Source organism: Pseudonaja textilis, chromosome 5 (genome assembly GCF_049901715.1).
Source record: "Pseudonaja textilis isolate UNSWEBS1 chromosome 5, rPseTex1.2, whole genome shotgun sequence".
Lineage (NCBI taxonomy): Eukaryota > Metazoa > Chordata > Lepidosauria > Squamata > Elapidae > Pseudonaja > Pseudonaja textilis.
The window spans coordinates 28535401-28554541 of NC_141994.1; the positions used below are offsets into that span (position 1 = coordinate 28535401).

Consider the following 19141-nt stretch of genomic DNA (forward strand, 5'->3'; position numbering starts at 1 on the left):
ATGCATCAAACATGTAAACTTTATACAGATACTATGTTTCTTACTCTGAAGAAGAATTCACTTTATTTTCTGGGATGATATGAAAGTAGTGACTCCTTGTTCTTGCTTCCCATCATTACTCTGTAGGGGAAGAATGTTCAGCCTCTCCTCACCCCAACTCAGAGTTCATTGTGAGAGACAGTATGACAAAAAGAAGATTGATGTCTCTGGACATCCCTTTAATTCACCCCATAAAATCAGATTTCTTCCAGTTAGGTTTTTATGTCTCTCTGGTTAAAGATTTTAAATGGTTTGAGCTAGTGTTTCTGAACGTTTAAGATGTGTGGACTTTGATTCCCAGAATTTCCCAGCTATCATGGAGAATTCTGGGATTCTAAGTCCAAACATCATGAAGTTGCCAAGATTGAGAAATACTGGCTTAAGTAATAGGATTAAGAGAATAACCATCCAAAAGAAAATAGCAAAACGAACAACAGTATATAGCTGTAGAATCATAATCACATGTAGGATTAGAACCGCTTTATAAATCCTTAGGAAGAACACACCTGGAATATTACATTCAATTTTGGTCACATTACAAAAAAGTTGTTGAGACTTTGAAAAAAGTGTAAAGAAGGGTTACACGATAGCAGCAATCCAGTATTTGAGGGGATGCCACAAAGAAGAGGGGGTCAATTTATTTTCCAAAGGCAAGACAAGAAACAATGGATGGAAACTAATCAAGGAGAGAAACAACCTGGAATTAAGGAGAAATTTCCTAACAGTGAAAACAATTAACCAGTAGAACAGCTTGGCCTTCAGAAGCTATAGGTGCTTCATTACTGAAGGTTTTAAAGAAAAGACTGGATAGCCACCTGTCTAATACGATATAGGATATCTTGCTTGAGCAGGGGGTTGAACTAAAAGACCTCCAAGGTCCCTTCCAGGTCTATTCTAATTGATTGACATGTGGTCATTATTAATCAGAGTTGCTGGGAAGTTAATGCTGCTGCATCAAACCCACATACCTTCAACTCAGGAGTTGAGTCAACTTTCATCCCCACCCCAGAACCCCTCTGAAACAGCAGTTTTTAGAATAACCCTGTGAGTTTTTTGCGTAGGATGAAGATATGTATCTGTAATGACCATGCTTTGCCATTCCTTATTTAGATTGGTTCTGATGCAATGCTTTTGGTTTTGGAGATATTTCATAGCAGCAATAGAAAATATGCAATTTTCATTTTTTTTTTAAAAAAAGAATTAAAGCAGCCCCTCTCTTTTCCTCCTTTCCCTAATACTACTCAGTTCCATTATATAGTGAGTTTGACCTATAACAACAGAAACAGGAGAACTGGGCTTTCTGAATGTTCCCTTGATTATGTCGATCCCCCTCCCTAATATTGTTTGGAATGGGGAAGGAGGGTGAAAAACACTCATATATAACAAATGAAAAAAGGGCCTAAAACACTTGAATCAAATTTCAAAAATGTATATAAGTACAGACAGGTGAAATTATAACCTACTTATTGAGCCATAGACAATAGTCTCAAAATTGGCTTGAAACAAGACTGAGGCTATGAACAGTATTGAGTGAACTGGTTCCACTTGAGAACCTGTTGCCCTCCAATGCAAGATGCTAAAACTGTTGCATAGGAATTACATCTTTGAAATAATGTCACCTAAGAACATTTTGCTTTGCTTATTTCCTATTATTGCAGCCCTCATACTTTTGCTTGGACCTTCCAGAAACCAGGATTCTGTCAAAACAAGGTAGACAGTGAAATGGTGATAGGAATGCCAACAGCGTTAGTGAATATAACAGCACTAAGTGGCTGTTTACTTGGGTATAGCATTAAAATATGTGAACTCACCATGGCAACCTTTGCATCACATAGTTGTCATACTGCTCCTAAGAAACAGCGAACCTTCTGAAGAAACATGCCTGAACATTTGAGGTACCTCTATCACTTTCACATTGCCAGTCAATCCATCATCTATCATACACTGCTACAAGAAAATAACAATTTATGGCCAGTTTCCATTGACATTCTAGGCGTTTCAGAAAAAAAGTTTCTGGGATTTATTTTGTACATACGTGTGTCCATATATCTACAGTTATCACTATACCTTTCATTTATTCTGATTGATCTGGTAACTGAAATCTGTGCCTTCTGAAAAGTCATATTCTAATCCATGCACGTATACATTTAACTCAGAGTTGCAAATTTTCCCTAGGTAACAGGTAGTTTACCTACTGGAAAAAACCTTCTTTTCATATGCAGGTTTCATCATATGGGCTTCAAAAAATGCTAAAAACTTTTGCCATTAATTAATTACAGATTAAATTACAGATTAACGGAATTGGAAGGGACTTTGTAAGTTATCTAGTCCAACCTCCCACCAATTTCTTATAAATGGCAGTTTAATCTCTTCTTGTAAGCCTCCATTGATGAAGCTCCCACTACTTTCGAAGGCAAGTTGTTCCAATGGTTGATTATTCTCACTGCCAGAAAATTTCTCCTTACTTTGAATCTCTCCTTGATCAGCTTCCATCCATTATGCCTTGTCTGGCCTTCAGGTGCCTCAGAAAATACTTGACCCCCTCCTCTCTGTGGCAGCCCCTCAAATACTGGAAGACTGCTATCATGTCTCCCCTGGTCCTTCTCTTCCCTAGACTTGCAACCGTTCATCATATGTTTTAGCCTCTAGGCCCATAATCATTTTGGTTGCTCTTCTCTGCATTTTTTCTAGAGGCTCAAAATCCTTTTTATATTGTGGTGACCAAAACTGAATGCAGTATTCTAGGTGTGGTCACTTGATCTTGATTGTATCCCCCTGTTAATGCAATTTAGGATTACATTGGCTTTTTTGGCTGCCGCCGCACACTGCTCACTCATATTTAACTGGTTGTCCACTAAGACTCCAAGATTCCTCACACAGTTACTGCTATTAAGCCTGGTTTCACCCAGGCTATATATGTACTTTTGGTTTTTCTTGCCTAAGAGTAGGACTTTACTTTTCTCTACATTGAATTTCATTTTGTTAGATAAGGCCCAGTGTTCAAGTCTGTCAAGATCCATCTGGATCTAGAGCCTATCATCTAGGACAGGGGTCGCCAACCTTTTGGACCTCAGGGACCACCAAACTCATAATTTTAAATCCCACGGACTGCTAATATGAATTTTGACTGATGGTGGCTTGCTGATATTGGTGAGGGGTGGTGAAAGAGAGAGATCTGATCTAACTCGGAGGGCTGGTGATGATATTCTCTCTCTCCCCCCCTCTCTCACACACACTCACACACACCAGAGGTCCCTCACACACACCACACCCCCTCCAAGGCAGCCACATTCCTAACCTGCTTTTGAGCTCCATTCTCACGGGGGGGGAAAGAGGGTATTCTGCTGCAGACCACGTGGGCAGCACAACCTTGTGTTCCTGTGCAGCCTGGATTAATTGATTTGGGGGGGTGCTCTGGGGGTGCCATTTCTTTGTGGACCAGCAAAATTTTCTCATGGACCACCAGTGGGCTGAGGACCATTGGTTGGAAACCACTGATCTAGGGTTATAGCTATTCCTGCCAGCTTAGTATCATCCGCAAATTTGATAAAATCTGTGATGACCCAGGGTGTGATTCAAAAATAACAAAGTCACAAAAGTAGATAAATTCCCTTTAATACCTCCAACCTGGCCCCCAATGTCCAGTTATCCTTGGCTGGAAATCAAACTCTTCCAAAAACAGTCTACAAAGGGAAGAAATGCAGTCTACAAAGGGAAGAAATGCAGTCCGAACCCAAAGTACAGATAAAGTAGAAATAAAAAAACCAACACAAACCATGCTGAAGTAATTAACACAACAGACCAGGATAATAAATTGCAGACTTCCAAAAGATAACAAAGCATACACAGTTGGGAGGATGCCAAAACCCAGGTAAGCCTCGACAAAGACAATGCATGCTTTGGTGTGGTGCTGTGTGCAAACACCCTTCTTACATCCTGTTCTCCCAGCTGTAACTAATGAAAGGGATCAGGGCCTTTTTCTCTCCCATAAGCCATGCTGCTCCCTTCTCTGTTCCTCCCTGCATGCCCTAGGATGAAGAGGAGGTGGCTCTGGGTCTTCCTCTGAATGCCCAGCCAAACTGTGCCCTTCCCCAGTTTCTTCCACAGCCACCGGAACCACACTCCCACTCCTTGTCAGCTGCTCAATCTCCCCCTCAGAATCAGACTCCAACAAGGCATGACGAGATCCCCTTCTATTCCCTCATCTAAGTAGTTTATGAAGGTATTGAAGAGTACTGGGCCTAAGGTGGAACCTTGTGGTACCTCACTGCTTACTTCCCTCCATGTAGATGTAGACCCATTAAGTATGTTTTGTCAGCCAGTTCCCTCCGTGTAGATATAGACTTAGAAAAAAAAACAGATAATCAGAGTTGGAAGGTACCTTGTAGGTCATCTAGTCCAACCCCCCACCCAAGCGGGAGACCCTACACCATTTCTGACAAATGGCAGTCCAATCTCTTCTTGAAAGTCTCAAGTGATGGTGCTCCCACAACTTCTGAGGGCAAGCTAGTTCATTGAGTATGTTTTGTCAGCCAGTTATGAATCCATCTGGCTGTGATGTTATCTATCCCACGTTTTTCTAGCTTACCAAGTGGTACGTTGTGGTCTACTTTGTTGAATGCCTTGCTGAAGTCTCTGGCTGGAATTCTCTTGAAAGGTAGAACACTAAGAAATAATTTCCTGTTATTGGAGTATTGTTTCCTCTCGCATAACAATGTCTTGGTCAGATATTCTTGGATTGTGGATCATGACCACCACCACCTTGAGGACACAAGGAAGTTTGAAAAGATTACAATTGGGGATGTCTTGCTCACACAAAGCAGGATCACCTCTAGAACTTGTTCCCTCATCCCTGCGCAAATGGACAAATGGAGACAATTGTCCAAAGTTCACAGCAAGTTCTGGCAAGACTCCTACTTTCCATACTCAAGCCTCACAGCTAGCTTTTTGCAAACCTAGACTGCTCTCAGAACCCAGTCTTGCTCAGCCTAGTGAGAAGGATAGCAGTTAGGATTTATAGGTGATCCAGCTGTAAAGAGTAAAAATAATTCCAAAACAAATGAGGAAGTTATACATGTCTCAGAAATAGAAGTTGGATTATAAGAACTATGCAAAAGTAAGCAAGCTCATCCTATTAAAAATTAGAGTTTTGTTTTGTTGTTTAAATCTAATAAAGTGTGTGTGTGTGTGTGTGTGTGTGTTGTATAAGCTATATTTTCCAAATTCAAACCCCAATGAAAACACCGGGGGCCACACAAATCTATTCACATTTGGAGGTCATGGCAACTCAAGGTTTAAGACCCAATGCCTTGTCTTCCCGCCATTCTTCCTCAGGCTGAGAAGCAACCCACATATATTGAATCCAAGAATGGCCACCGATGATGATGAAGAGCAAAAGACCCATTGCTCCCTATTGCTCCCTAAAGGGAGAAGCCCTCTCAGGCAACCTGGTGGACTAGGGAGAGACTCCCACTCCTCCAACCTGACCCACCATTCCTAGTGCCTGACCCCATCGCGGTCTTAAGGTGGGACACTTTGTAGCTCCGTGCTGAGGAAGATACTTTTGACAGCTGCCCTCAGCCCAGTCAGCCCTAGAGCCCTTTTCTAACGGAAACAAGGAAGAGGCGAGGATAGGCCGCTGGCCTGTCCAGTCGCCACCACGAGCCAAGGTGTTCCTTAATACCCAGCCATTCACCCCAGTCTGGCTTGGAGCGCTGTCGCACCCATAGCTTATCCGCAGTTCCTGGAACCTTCTGGTGATCCCTCCTCACAAGCAGATGTGTTCGGCTCCCAGAATATCTAGCAGTGCCCGTGACTCTGAGGCTTGGAGACCAAGCACGCCTGAAAAGTGGCGTCTTGACAAGAGCGAACTGACTCAGTCACGCCTGCTGAATGGCCTCTGCCTTTTGGGGCCTTCTCACTTCGGGGAAAAAAAAAATCAAAAAGCAGTGCGGATTTGTTTTCCTGCATGTCAGTCCGCTGCAACCAGCTCCTCGAGGTTGAACTCGGGCTGTTGCTCACCCGTTGCTCACACTTAAGCCACGAGCGAGATCTGAAGGAAGCTTTCTAGCGTTAGTCGGAACTACACAGGACGGTATCCAGCCGAACCTTTACAGCGGTTCAATGCACCACGTAGCGCGTTTAATCATATTTTCTTGATACTAATCAGCCCCGAGTTGCCTGTCACCGTGGCATAGTTCCTTGCTTTGGCCGTCCTGCACGCTGTTCTGTCACTCTGCCCCTCTCTCACTGTATTGTCTCTCTCTACCCACCACTTGTCTCTCTCATGTCCCACCACTTTCTTTCCACCCTCCCGGTCTGCCTTTCCAGATCGGCTGCAACGCTTCCCCGGAACGATAAGTTTGGCCGGATCTCTCCGACGGCGTGCAGTCAGATCCTTCGCGTTGGGAGGTGGTGGTGGGGGGATAGGATAGGGGGCAGCGAGGCACCTTTTCGTCTCCCGCGCATCACCACCTCCCCCCGTTTGCTATCGACGTAGCTGCCATCCGTCTCAGCCAACCTCCCTGGCGGGATGATTTGAAAAAGGAAAAGCCAGCGCTGTGTTCTCCCAATGACGCGCAGCTGCAGGTGGCCCGATATGCCGAGGGGAATACCTGCCGCTCGGAAGATCGCTTTTCTTACCTGGGCGAGCGCTGTAATTCTGGTGGCAAAAGGCAGCGGCTTTGGGGTGAGCTTCAAGGCCCCCTTCAGGAGAGCTTTCCCGCTACTTGCCAGGAGGTTGGCAGGCGCTTCTGGTTACGAGAGACCCTTCGGATCAGAAATTGCTACTGCTCCGGGGAAGGAAATGTATTCAGACACCCTCCACCTCGCCCTCCTTTCTTTTCGTTCCTCCTTTTTGATAGAGTCAAAGAGTGGAAATTTCCATCATGTGACAGGGGGTAGCATCCCCAGCCGCTCCTTCCAGAGAGACCTTCCCTTTCGGAAAACGCCCACCAATAGCAGCCGGCAAGCAACTTGAGAGGTTAAACAAAACATTAAAAAAAAAACCTACTCATCGTTCCAAGCTCAGGTAGCGATTTGGGGGGCTACTCTGGAGGGTGAAAGTGCAACATGCCCACCCCTTAGACATGTTGAAGGGTTGTTTTTGTTTGATTTTCTAATGCCAAAGAAAGCAACTGGAAAGATTCCATTCTAGGGCTCGTGACTTTATAGATTACAACCCTTTTCTTCATCTATAAGATTTTATGTTCCCCTTCTCTCCCCTTCTTAAATTTTAGTCAAGGCAAACCATCCAAACTGAACCTTGCAAAAATATTTTTTTCTCCTTATACAGGTAGTCTTCAACTTATGACAGTTCATTTACAATGTATAAATTATAAGGGCACTGAAGAAAACGATTTATGATCGTTTTTCGCATTTATGACATGCAGAATCTCCATGGCCATGTGTTCAAAATTCAGACACTTGGCATCTGATTCATATTTATGATGATTGCAATGTCCTGTGGGTCATGTGATCAACTGTTTCCAACCTTCTGACAAGCAAAGTCAGTGGGAAGCCTGATTCATTTAACAACTGTGTCAATAACTTTATAACTACAGTGATTCACTTATCAACTGTGGCAAGAAAGATAAAATGGGGCAAAATTCACTTAACAACTGTTTTGGTTAGTACCATAAATTTTGGGTTCAGTTGTGCTCATAAATTGAGAATTACCTGTAATGAATGGTAACTGCCAAATTCAATGCCTTCATAATACATCATGGACAGAAGAAGAGAATTCCTATCTAGTTTCCATTTCCTTCAGTTTCTGACATGATAAGGCAACCTTTTATAACTTGCAGCCATTATAAAAGGGGAAAACCACTGGCCACTAAATAACTTAAAAGACATTAAATGTCTGAATGACCAAGCATACCAATGGACTTTATCGATTATGGCAATTGTGCATAAGAGTTGATGGATATAAAACTAAGTGATTGACTCATAGATTTGGATGGTTGAATTAAAATGTCTGACAGAATTATTGAATATCAAAAGAATAAACATGCTAATTTGTTGACTTTGATCCTATGGAGCAAAACCCTCCATAGAACCAAAGTCTGAAGTCCTCCATCCTGGCTGGGAGGAATTCTGAAACATACACACATACAACAGAGATTGGAAAGACTACAGAAATGTACCAGTGAATTATAGGAAAAATCCCATTTATTGAATTTCCCAATCAAGAACTCTCACCTAACTCTCAAAATAGGCCTTGCAAAATAACTTTTACCTTCTCTAAGTTTGGCAAAATCCTCTTTAAAAGGATCTTCTGGAACACATTTGAGTTATAATACTAGATGGAAAAATTTATCCCTTTCCCCACATTCAATGTTTTGCTGAATATCCCTCTATCTCTCTCCCTCCACCTCAGGTAGTTCCAAGGTTTGTTTTTTTCCACCATGAGTGGAGTTCCACGAGTAGGTAGGTAATTGAACAGGATGATTCACCTTGCTGCCTTTGCATCTGGAAGTTAGGCTTACACAATCTTGCATGTAATTCATGTTTGTTTGCAAGGGCCCCTTCAGATGAGTAAAACTGAAAAGATTTGGAAGTCTAAATTCTTTTGAAAGTTTTCCAGTATTAATGTACATTATAGCCCTTCTTCTGTGTGGATAGAAGTTTGTTTTTTCCTAGTTGGTTTCCATAAGACATCCTCAAAATATACAAATACCATTCAAATACCTTTTTCTCTCTCTAAAAAAAAAACCACTACCATTACTGTCAGCTGAAATTAGAGACCTACATTTAATCCCCCCCACACTTAATATTGCATAGATAGAAATTTTGTGGTTAGTATTAAAATATTCTGCGTCTTTTATTTGTGTTTTTCCCAACATTCTATGATCTATAACATTGTGAATAACCTTAGGTTTCCTATTTTTAAAATGAATATATAGAAAATTCTATATTTAAGAATCTAATTAAGAATCTAATGATTCTTAAGCAGGTCAACTAATAAATTATCATGAATTCATTTATATGTCTAATTCAGAAGTAAGTTGTATAGAGTCTATCCACGTAAGTGGCTATATTCTCACTATTTATGTAATATTTTTGGAACAAAGAAATTCAAGTTATCATAATAATTGTTATAAAACCCTGTGAAAAGAATTGACATTTTAATGCTCATAGTTCATTGCAAGATTGACTTTGAACTTTGATTTGAATGTTGACTTCTTATTAAAGAGACCTTGTTTTGTTAGGAATTTTAATAAAGAGTTGACAGATTTTTTTTTATTTCTATTGTTGACAGATTTTTTTTTTATTTCTATTGTATTTACTTGTTACTTTTGTGTGTTTTCTCTTACATTTTTATTACATTTTTAAAATTACATTAATAAAAAATGTTTCTTTAACTTCACTTGAACCTTTTTAGAAGGCAGACACAGACATCCTAAATGTAAATAAAACCTGGAACTTCCCAATCATATGCTGTAGGTTGATCAAGTTTAAGGAGGTTTTGGGTAAACTGGCTTTTTCACTGGCAGCAAGTAAGTGATGAGCTATACACCATGACTTCAATATCATCATGAATTTATTGAAATTGAGATGCAAGTACGTAATGTCATTGTTGTGTTACTCTGGTGAATGCTGTGTAGCTCTTAGCTGTATTACTGCAATTCTTCCAGATTTTCTTGTATTTGCATTGAGAGCTGGGAAACAGCTCTTTCATTTTCCCCAAAGAACTTCAATGTATCTTTAAAAACAATGAAAAGAGGGAGGTAGAAGATGAAGTAAAATATTAAAATGGGATCTTTGAATCACTTGAAATTGCTTGTGATATCATTCTGCCTGAGACTTGGCTATATACTGATCACAATAGTCAAGTCAGGTTACAAGTGGAAATTATTATCCAAAGTTTTTGTAAGTCTTTTACTGTATAGATCAGCTCTTAAATATTTATGTATATATTGGGGTAGTTTTTAAAAAAAATCAGTATATTGCTTAATATAATAAATCTATATGGTTTGTGTTGGAATATATTTAATGGTATTGTATAAAATATTTCTGTGTATCATACTGAAATGCAATATTTTTCTAGTAGTAGAAATACTACTGGAGTAATATTATCTGGAACTTAAAATACATTTTGTGACGAGCTCTATTTCTTCACCAAGTACTGTTTAATTGGCCTGATAGGAATCCGTTTTTGTTTTCTTTCTATTATTTTTGTTCCGGCCTTTTGCTGTTTACCAGCAACAATTCTGTCTCCATGACTTATAGCCTGAGTTCTGAAAGTCAAGTGTATTGTGTGTGCATGTTTTTACTTATGCCAGAAAAAATATATTATGGAGAATCATTCCAAAGGACTGTGTTGTTTCTGCGGGATTAAGCAGTAAAAACATATCTTGCTTGCTCTTGTTGAAACAAGCAAGCATCATTCTGCTTCCAAATAAATTCTGTACTCAGTAAGGAGGCTTTGATTGTGCTATGTCAATCCATAAGTATAAGCCAAAGACCCTTGTGTCTTTATAAATACAGTATACAGTGCAAAAACATATACAGACAAGTTAGAAATACAATTACAAAGTAATAGCAGTATGCATCTGTTTGCAGGGTGTTTTTTTTTTGAACTTTAGAAATGTGATCCAGAAAATTTGAACTGTGGCATTAATTTTAATCAAAGTAAATGAAGCTACAGTCAGTGGTGTATTAACTGTTAAGCAGACTAAGCACATTCTTAGGGCACCAGGCCCAAAGGTGGCACCAGAAAGTTGAGAATATGGCTTTGTTTGTACAGTATGTACAAAGGAGGGGGGCACTAAGATTTATAGTGCTTAGGGCACCAGTGAGCCTTAATCCGCCACTGGCTACAGTACATGTAATCCTTGAGACCATGGTATCATGGTATACAATTTTCGCTGGAGGTATTATGTCATGTTGTCTCTCTTGAGGCCTTCTGCATCCACCACTATGGTAAGTGAGTCCTGTCTCCCCAACAAGTATCATTGTTCCTGATGGGCTTGTTTAATATTTATTTTCTAATATATATATATATATTTCTAAAATTCTCAGACTACCGCTATAATGTTAATTCTTTATTATATAAAATATATAATGGAAATTACCCAATCAGTTTAATTATTAATTATTGTCAGCTACAGTCATAGTCTCTTAAGTATGCAGGTCATTTGAGGTCCTGAGCCAACCTCTGATCCACCTGGATTCTGGGATTGCTTATCCCTCTCATTGGTGTTGCCTTGTCTTGTTTCAGGGTTGTTGGATGTCTCTCTCTGGATTCCCGCCAGTGGGGCGTTCATGTCAAGTGTCCCCTCGGGCACTGCGCTTGCTTTTCCAGGTATGTCCCTGTCCTTATCCCCCTGTGATTCGGTGTCCTCCAACTCACTCTCAACCTGTTGCTCGGGGTCTCTCCACAGCTGGTCGATGTGTCTGTGCCACACCTTACCATCGCCAAGTTCCACACAATACAACTGGGGGCCCGTGACTTCCAAAATGTGGCTGAATACCCAAATGGATTTTCCAGCATAGTTCTTTACGTATGCCCTTTCACCCTGCTGAAATCTTCTGACCTTGTCTGTCCCATAGTCGAAGCGTACTCTATCCAGGTGTGTTCTCAGTCTTCTTCCCATTAATAGCTCCACTGGGCTCCTGCCCATAGCCATGCGTGGGGTGACATGCTGAGTTAGTAAGTATTTCTCTAGTTTCTCTTGTATATTCCCTTGCCCCATTCTTGAGAGGGCCTGCTTTTCTCTGCGCACCATCCTCTCTATTTGTCCATTTCCTGTCGGGTGAAATGGAGTGGTGACTGCATGGCAGATGCCTCTATTCACCAGGAATATCTTGAATGGCCTTGCTATGAACTGTGGCCCGTTGTCAGAGACCAACATGTCTGGCAGGCCATGGGTTGTGAACAGACGATGTTAGCATATTGGTGGTGGCGTCTGTCATTGTTGTGCTCATGACAGCTACTTCTAGTCACTTTGTGTATGCATCAACGATGATTAAGAAGAATTTTACATATACTGGTCCAGCGAAATCAATGTGTATCCTGGACAATGGGCTCCAAGGAGGCTCCCATTCTCTTGGCAGTGTGACGGGAGGTGATGGTCATGTCTCTTAGCAGGGCTTGCAGCAGGCCACCCACTGTTTGATGTCTTTGTACAGAGATGGCCACCGCAGGTAACTGCGAGCTAATGCCTTCACCTGGACAATCCCAATGTGGCCTTCATGTAGCATCTGCAGCAACAATTCTCTTAGTTTCTGGGGTATCACTATGCGACTCCCCCACAGTAGGCAACCTTTCTGTATGGATAATTCATGTTGCCTCACTTTGAATTGCTTAAATTCTGTGCTTGTTGGTTCCTTTGGCCACCCCCTCCACACCCACTTTAGTACCTTTATTATTGTTGGATCTTCCTTAGACTTCCTGGCTACTTCAGTGGCCGTGGTCAGTCCTGTTTGCAGTGTCTCTACTAGCAGTACTGTCGTTATTGGTGCTGGGTCTTCCACTTGTTTAGACAATGAGCATCTGCTAAGCACATCTACGTGGCTTATACTTGTGCCTGGGCAGTGTATGAGCTAATATTGATAGGCTTCTAGGAATTCTGTCCACCTAATCATGCATGGGGGTAGGACTTGTGGTGTCTGGCGGCCTCCTGCAAGGAGGCCCAATAGTAGTTTGTGGTCTGTTATATGCTTGAATTGTTGCCCATAAACATACTCGCAGACCCTTTTTATTCCTGCAACAGCAGCTAACACCTCCTTGTCGAGCTGGAGTTCTCTCTGCCCCAGATAGCATTCTTGAAAAAAATGTGATAGGCACCTCCTTTCCATCTGGGAATTTGTGGCTTAGGATGGCTCCGTATGGTGAGGCATCATATGTCAGTATTAAAGGTAGGGTCTCATTGAACTGTACTAGTACACTGTCTGATGTGATTAAGTTCTTGAGGTGTTTGAAGGCCATTGCTTCCTTCTGGCCCCAGGCCCATGGTGTTTTCTTGTCTAGTGCAATGGTTCTGCGATGGATGCTTTTTGTTTGAGAAAGACACTGTAGATGTTTAGGAGCCCTAGGAATGCTTGGAGCTCCGTTCTGTTTATGGGCCTTGGGGCTGCTTTAATTGCCTATGTCTTCTCCTTAGTGGGGTGTAGTCCGGCTGTGTTGATGAAGTATCCAAGGAATTCTACTTGTACCACAGCTACTAGGCACTTTTCTTTTTTGACCTTGAACCCCACCTATTGGAACTTCTTGAGTACTACCTGCAATCATTCAAATAGTTCTAGTTTGTTTGCGAAGATCAGGGCATCATCAAAATACGGGACAACTCCAGGGATTCAGTGCAACATCCTCTCCATTAGACTTTGGAAAAGTCCGGGGGCAACATTCACCCCAAACTGCAATCATCTGCACTGGAAAGCCCCCTGTGTGTGACAATCATCTAGGCCTCAGCTGTCTCGTCATCCATGGGGAGTTACTGGTAAGCCTGGGTGAGGTTGAGTTTCATGAAGATCTTGCCACTTTCCAAGGAGTGTAGAAGGTGTTGTACCACCAGGACGGAATATGCGCTCTGCTGTAGTGCTTTGTTTATTGTGCATTTGTAATCCACACGAATTTGTATTGACCCATCAGGTTTCATAGGCGTCATGATTGGGGTCTCCCACCATGCGTGATCTACTGGTTGTAGTACTCCCTGCTGGATTAACTTGTCCAGCTGCTTGTTGATCTTGGACTTCAGTGCGAATGGCACCCACCTAGGTTTCAATCTGATGAGTGCCACTTGTGGGTCTAGACTGAATGATATTGGTTTGCCGTTGTATTCCTCCAATGCGCAATCGAACATGCTTGCGAACTCTTTATTCTTTATGTTCTTGGCTATTTGTGTAATTGTTGCATGGATACCTGTGACTCCCAGCCCCAGGGATGCAAACCAGTCCAGTCCTAAGAGGCTAGGCAAGGATCCCTTGACTATGAGAAATGGTAGGTATCCCACAAACTGTCCATACTTTATGAAGAATTGGCCACTGCCTGGGAATGTTGTTTCCTTGGTAGTCCCTGAGCCTCACATGGCTGGTCTTGAGCTTCTGCTGCTTCTTCTTTTCCATGATCTCCTCTAGTGTGGCTGTTGATATGATTGTTGTGGCTGACCCCATGTCTACCTCCATTCTGCATGATGCCCCCTCGATGTTAACAGTCACATGTATTTTTTTGTGTAGGAGACTCTCAGATTCGTAGCTAACTATTTCTATGGGTTGCGGGTCTGTTTGAATGGTGAAATAGTCCTCTTCCCTGCTCTTCCATTTTGTTTGACTTTGCTTGCCACTGTGTGGATGGCCTGAGCTGCCTTTTTTGGTTTTGATGGGCTTTGCTTCAGGAAACGCTGCGCAGCAAACATGTGCTAAATGTCCCTTTTTCCCACATTGCCTGCAGACCATGTTCTTATGTTGGCATGCTGCTCTCAGGCGGTTTCCCTCACACCCCATGCACTGGGATGCCTTCCGCTCTACTTCTCAGTAATGTCTTGCGGGAGGGTTTGCTGCTTTCATTCTATGAATGTCTTCCTCATTGTCTTCTTTACCCTCAACTCTCTCAATGTCCTCAGTTTCTCACGATGGACCATGGCGCACCACCTGGCAGTTCTTAGACTGTTAGTTTTTCATGTTTGGATTTTTTCGGCAGACCTGCCAGACTACTCTGTGGCGACAGCCTCGTCTAAGGCTTCCTGTAGCATTAGGGTGGCCCTGGTGAGTAGGCACTTTTGTAGTCTTATATACCTCATGCCGCTCACTAACCAGTCTTGGAGGGCCTCATCCAGGTCACAGAAATCACAATACAAGACAGAGTTTTGGAGCATGGACATATAACTGCTTATGGACTCACCCTCCACTTGGTTTCTTCAGTAAAATGTGTGCCACCTTGCAATGCAGGAAGGTTTGGGGGCGTAGTCTTGGGACTGCTTTTCCATTAACATGGTCCATGGGGCTGTCAGCAGGGGGTCTGGAGTGATGATTGTGTGAGCCATTTCGAAGACCTCTCTGCCACAATTGCTAAGGAATATTGCCCTTTTTTGGTTGTCGGTGATGTTGGTAAAGTCATTTGCTTCTAAGTTGCAGTCAAATTGCACCAAATAAGAGTCCCATGTTTCCATTTTGGCATCAAAAGGGGTGAACCTTTGAATGTTTGCCATCTTTCTGCAGGTGATTCAGCTGTTGGATGCTGTCCTGCATCTCCTGTGGTGATCTGGTGATGGTGCCTGACCAGACTATCTCTCATGGTCCCCCAACACCTCCTGCGGTGATGGCTCTGAGCCAGCAGACCTATCCAACTCAGCGAAGACTTCCTAGAGGCTCCCGCTGCCTCCTGCGGTGATCCGGTGATGGCTCCCAGTCAGCAATGCTGGCTCTCCTTCAGCAATGCTGCCTTCTGCAATCGGGTGCTGGCTCCCGTGGCTCCACTCAGCTGGCTCAGTGACACTGCCTCATCGATTGGGGCTGGCTCCCACAGCTCCTGTGGGGCTCTGATCAGCTGGCTCCAATCAGCTGGCTTTCGGCGATCCGAGGCTGTTTTATTCCGGCAATCTCACCTTCATCGCCAGTTGTTAGATCTTGCCAGAATGAAGACCCAAAGCCAAGGATCCGCAACACAAGTTTATTTTGTAAGTATAGCAACACTCAACTGCTGTAACAGCTGGTGGGCAACCCTTATATAAGGGGTGCCTACCATGCCATTACCCAATCAGTTTAATTGTATTTCCTGCACTAGTCATGGCAGGTGATTACGTGTCCATACCTGCACAGACACAACGGAAATAAAGAAGAAAGACACAGCTTTTGCCAAGAATAGGACTTTAAATCCTATCTGTATACATCAATTAAATAACAAGATCAAGTTAACCTGGAATGTACACTTATACAAGATTGTTCAGAAAGAGAAGGCTGCCCTCTAGATATTACTGAGGCACAATCCCCAGCAGTTGTAACCAAATGTGCATCTTGAACTTCACTGCTCTGACCAAAGCATTATGCAGTTATTTCTTTTTATGGCGAAACAAATAATTTTTTAAAGGACAGACCAGTGAAAGTCCACGCCTAACATCTTAGGCTGAGCTGCAATGAAGTAAATTATGGACCTTATATCCAAAGTGTGGCAGGAAAGTACATTGTTTGAGCTTTGATTTGCAGTTGTACAATGCAAACATATATATTGCTCAGGTCATTTATAGTGGTTTCAGTTCAACTCCTTTATTGCCCATTAAGAATAATGGTTGTTTGAAAATACCTCATGGCTAGAGTGGTTGGAAATTGAGAACAGTAGCTATTAGAATCAGTGCTGTAAAAGGTGAAAGATTTATAGGATCTGAAGAGAAACCAGAGTAGGAGATGTAGTTTAAACTTGTAATTAACTAGCCAATAGGGGGTCAGTAGATGTCAGCTTCTGACTGTAACAAAACCAAAATTGCCGATGAGTGTTGTACAATATTTGTTCACCATGACTTCTGCTGGAAATAATAATGTTAAGCCTGCAGCAACTAAACTAATTATCCCAGTGTAGAAATTTATTTATTTATTTGGAAAATTTATACTGCTGCCTACTCATTCATGGTGATTCAGGGTGGCTTACAGGAAATAAAAATACAACTTTTTAAAAAAATTATGAAATTATAAGAAAATTATAAAAAAGAAAAATAATAAAATAATAATTCCCATCTTGACCACACACCCATACCAGCCATTTAATAGGCTCCATCCAGCTCAGGCCCACTGGCAGCACCAGATTTTTAGGGCCTTCTGAAAGAATGTTATATTGGGGGAGTGGTCTAATTTCTGGAGGGATGATGTTCCAGAGGGAGGGAGCCACCATAGAGAAGGCCCTTCTTCTGGGTGCTGCCAGATGTATTTCCTTAGAGGATGAGGCCCGCCACTTCCTTGCCTCCTCACTCTAGTGGATCAAGTGGATGTGACTGGTAAGTCTCTCAGATAACCTGGTCTCAAGCCAAAAAAGGCTTTAAAGGTCAGCACTTTGAATTGCACCTGGAAGCTAATCTGTAACCCATGCAACTCCTGCAGGAGAGATGACATTTGCACACTGAGGTCTGCACAAAACCATGTGGTCCGTTGCATATTGCACCAACCGGAGCTTCCAGATGCTTTTCAAGGGCAGCCTCATGTACAGCATATTGCAATAGTCAAGACAGAAGGTGACTAGGGCATGAGTGATCGTGAATAGGGATTGTTTCTAGTCTAAGGAGCCAGTGAAAAACTTGGAAATAGCTTGTTTAAAAAAATTACCATCATCACTGTGGTAGAAAAGTAGAATTCAAATGGAAGTTTAACAGTTATTCAGAAAGGGGATCAAATTCTCAGATTGTACTTTTTAAGGGCAATGCATAATCCCTCCAGTGACAGTAGAACTGAATGCATGCAAGCAAGCCCATCAGTAAGTGGTTCTGCCTTTTAAAGAACAAAATGTAACTGCTTCACAAGGTGAGAACGTGCACTCTTTTGAGAGGAACAGCTGTCATAACTTCAAACTGTATTTAATGCAGAGCGCACAGCCAGCAGAATTACTGGATATTTATTTTTAATAAGGGACTTCTTGAAAACAACAGACCCTCCTGTTTATATAATCTGCAAAATTGACCTTTTGTTTGGACATTCAGGATAAGAAGATATGCAAGCTGTCACTTCTCGAATCTGAAGCATTAATGTGATGGGTGATAATTGGAAAGGTTACTTCTCCCTGGAAACCACTTCCCATGCTGACATGACAAAGCAAGAATGGATAGGCCAGATTGGAGGCATTCTCCATTATAATTGAGGATTTGATATTAAAGGCAATGGAGTGGTTTCATCTCTTGCAGTGTGCTCTGGAATTGGTGTTATTTTCTATATCAGGTTTAATTTGAGTGTTATGATACTCATACTTCATTATTCTGCTTCTCCAGGGCCAAACGTTATAAAGAAATCACTTGATTTCCAGTATTTGATAATTAAACTGCTTTATCTCTGAAGAAGAATATTACTTTCACATGTAGTTAATAGGAACTGACAGATCTCCAGGAAGGTACATGGAGTAGAAATCAAAGTGCCTACAGTATATATTACTTCTGGCTGGCAATTTTATACTCCAGACTTCCTTAAATTGGGGTTCTCCAAACAAATGAAAGGACATCTCTCAGACTCCTCCTCTAGTATGGCAGTTTGGTAGTTGGAATTCCAAATTCCAACTCATCTGTATAACTTGCTATATGTTCTTATTTGGCAGTTAAACTTAGTATCTTAAATAGTCCCTTCCAATTCTTTAATTCTATTGTTCTCAATACCACTGAAGTTAATGGAATTTTATTTTGAGTTGAGATACTGTGTTACATTTGCTAGATTCGATTTCTGGCAGGGAATATCAATAATTTAGGGGTTAATAAAAAATTATGTGTAAAATATACTAAAAGTGTTTCCATATGCATCATTGCATTGAAGCAATGCCATGCTTAGTTTTTCTGTTGTTTTTAACTTAAATTAAAATTCATTTGGGCTGATTTACAAATGAGGACACATTCTTTGACTACCAACACTTATTGAACTACAGCTGAAAGTTGCATTGATCCACCTGAAAAACATAATTGAAACTTGATAACTCATTCATATATGTAAACCATTCAGTGATCCAGCAAAGAATTCAACCTGGGAACAAAACATCAACTTTATCAAATTGAGGTACCAATCAACGGTGCTATTACCAAATACCCAAACTAGACTACACTTTGCTCTTTATTTTACAAGTTATATGAGGACCCTTATCCACAATGAATTTAATCCATGACAGGATTTTTATAAGCAAATAACATAGACACTCTTTTTCCCCATTCCAAAAATACTAAGCAGGCCATCTTGTATCACCTGTTTTGCCTATTGTGAAGAAAAGATATGAAATACTACGTAAAAATCCAAATTTGCTTTCAAGAAACCTGTAAAGTAGTTGCAAAAGGTCAGTTTAAAATGTTTGTTCATAAAATACCTGAAAGATTGTTTTATTTTTCTTTTATTATACATAGGAAATCTGAGAATTCATAAGAATCAGTATACCACTATTCTAACTCCAAAAGAGCAAAGCAAAATAGTCCTGTTGCTTTTATAATGTTTA

General features: G+C 41.5%; 1 protein-coding gene across 2 annotated transcripts in view; it reads right to left on the minus strand.

Moving 5' to 3' along the window:
* The window catches only part of SLC38A4 (solute carrier family 38 member 4), a 75512-nt gene extending 68604 nt beyond the window's left edge, over positions 1–6908 (minus strand). Inside the window, exon 1 of one of the 2 annotated variants that reach the window (XM_087934413.1) lies at positions 6682–6908. The gene's annotated coding sequence lies outside the window, so the exon portion shown is untranslated. Of the gene's footprint in view, positions 1–4627; positions 4650–6681 lie in introns of those variants that run through there. The other variant, XM_087934414.1, reaches the window with a different exon arrangement.
* Positions 6909–19141: the final 12233 nt, after the last annotated feature.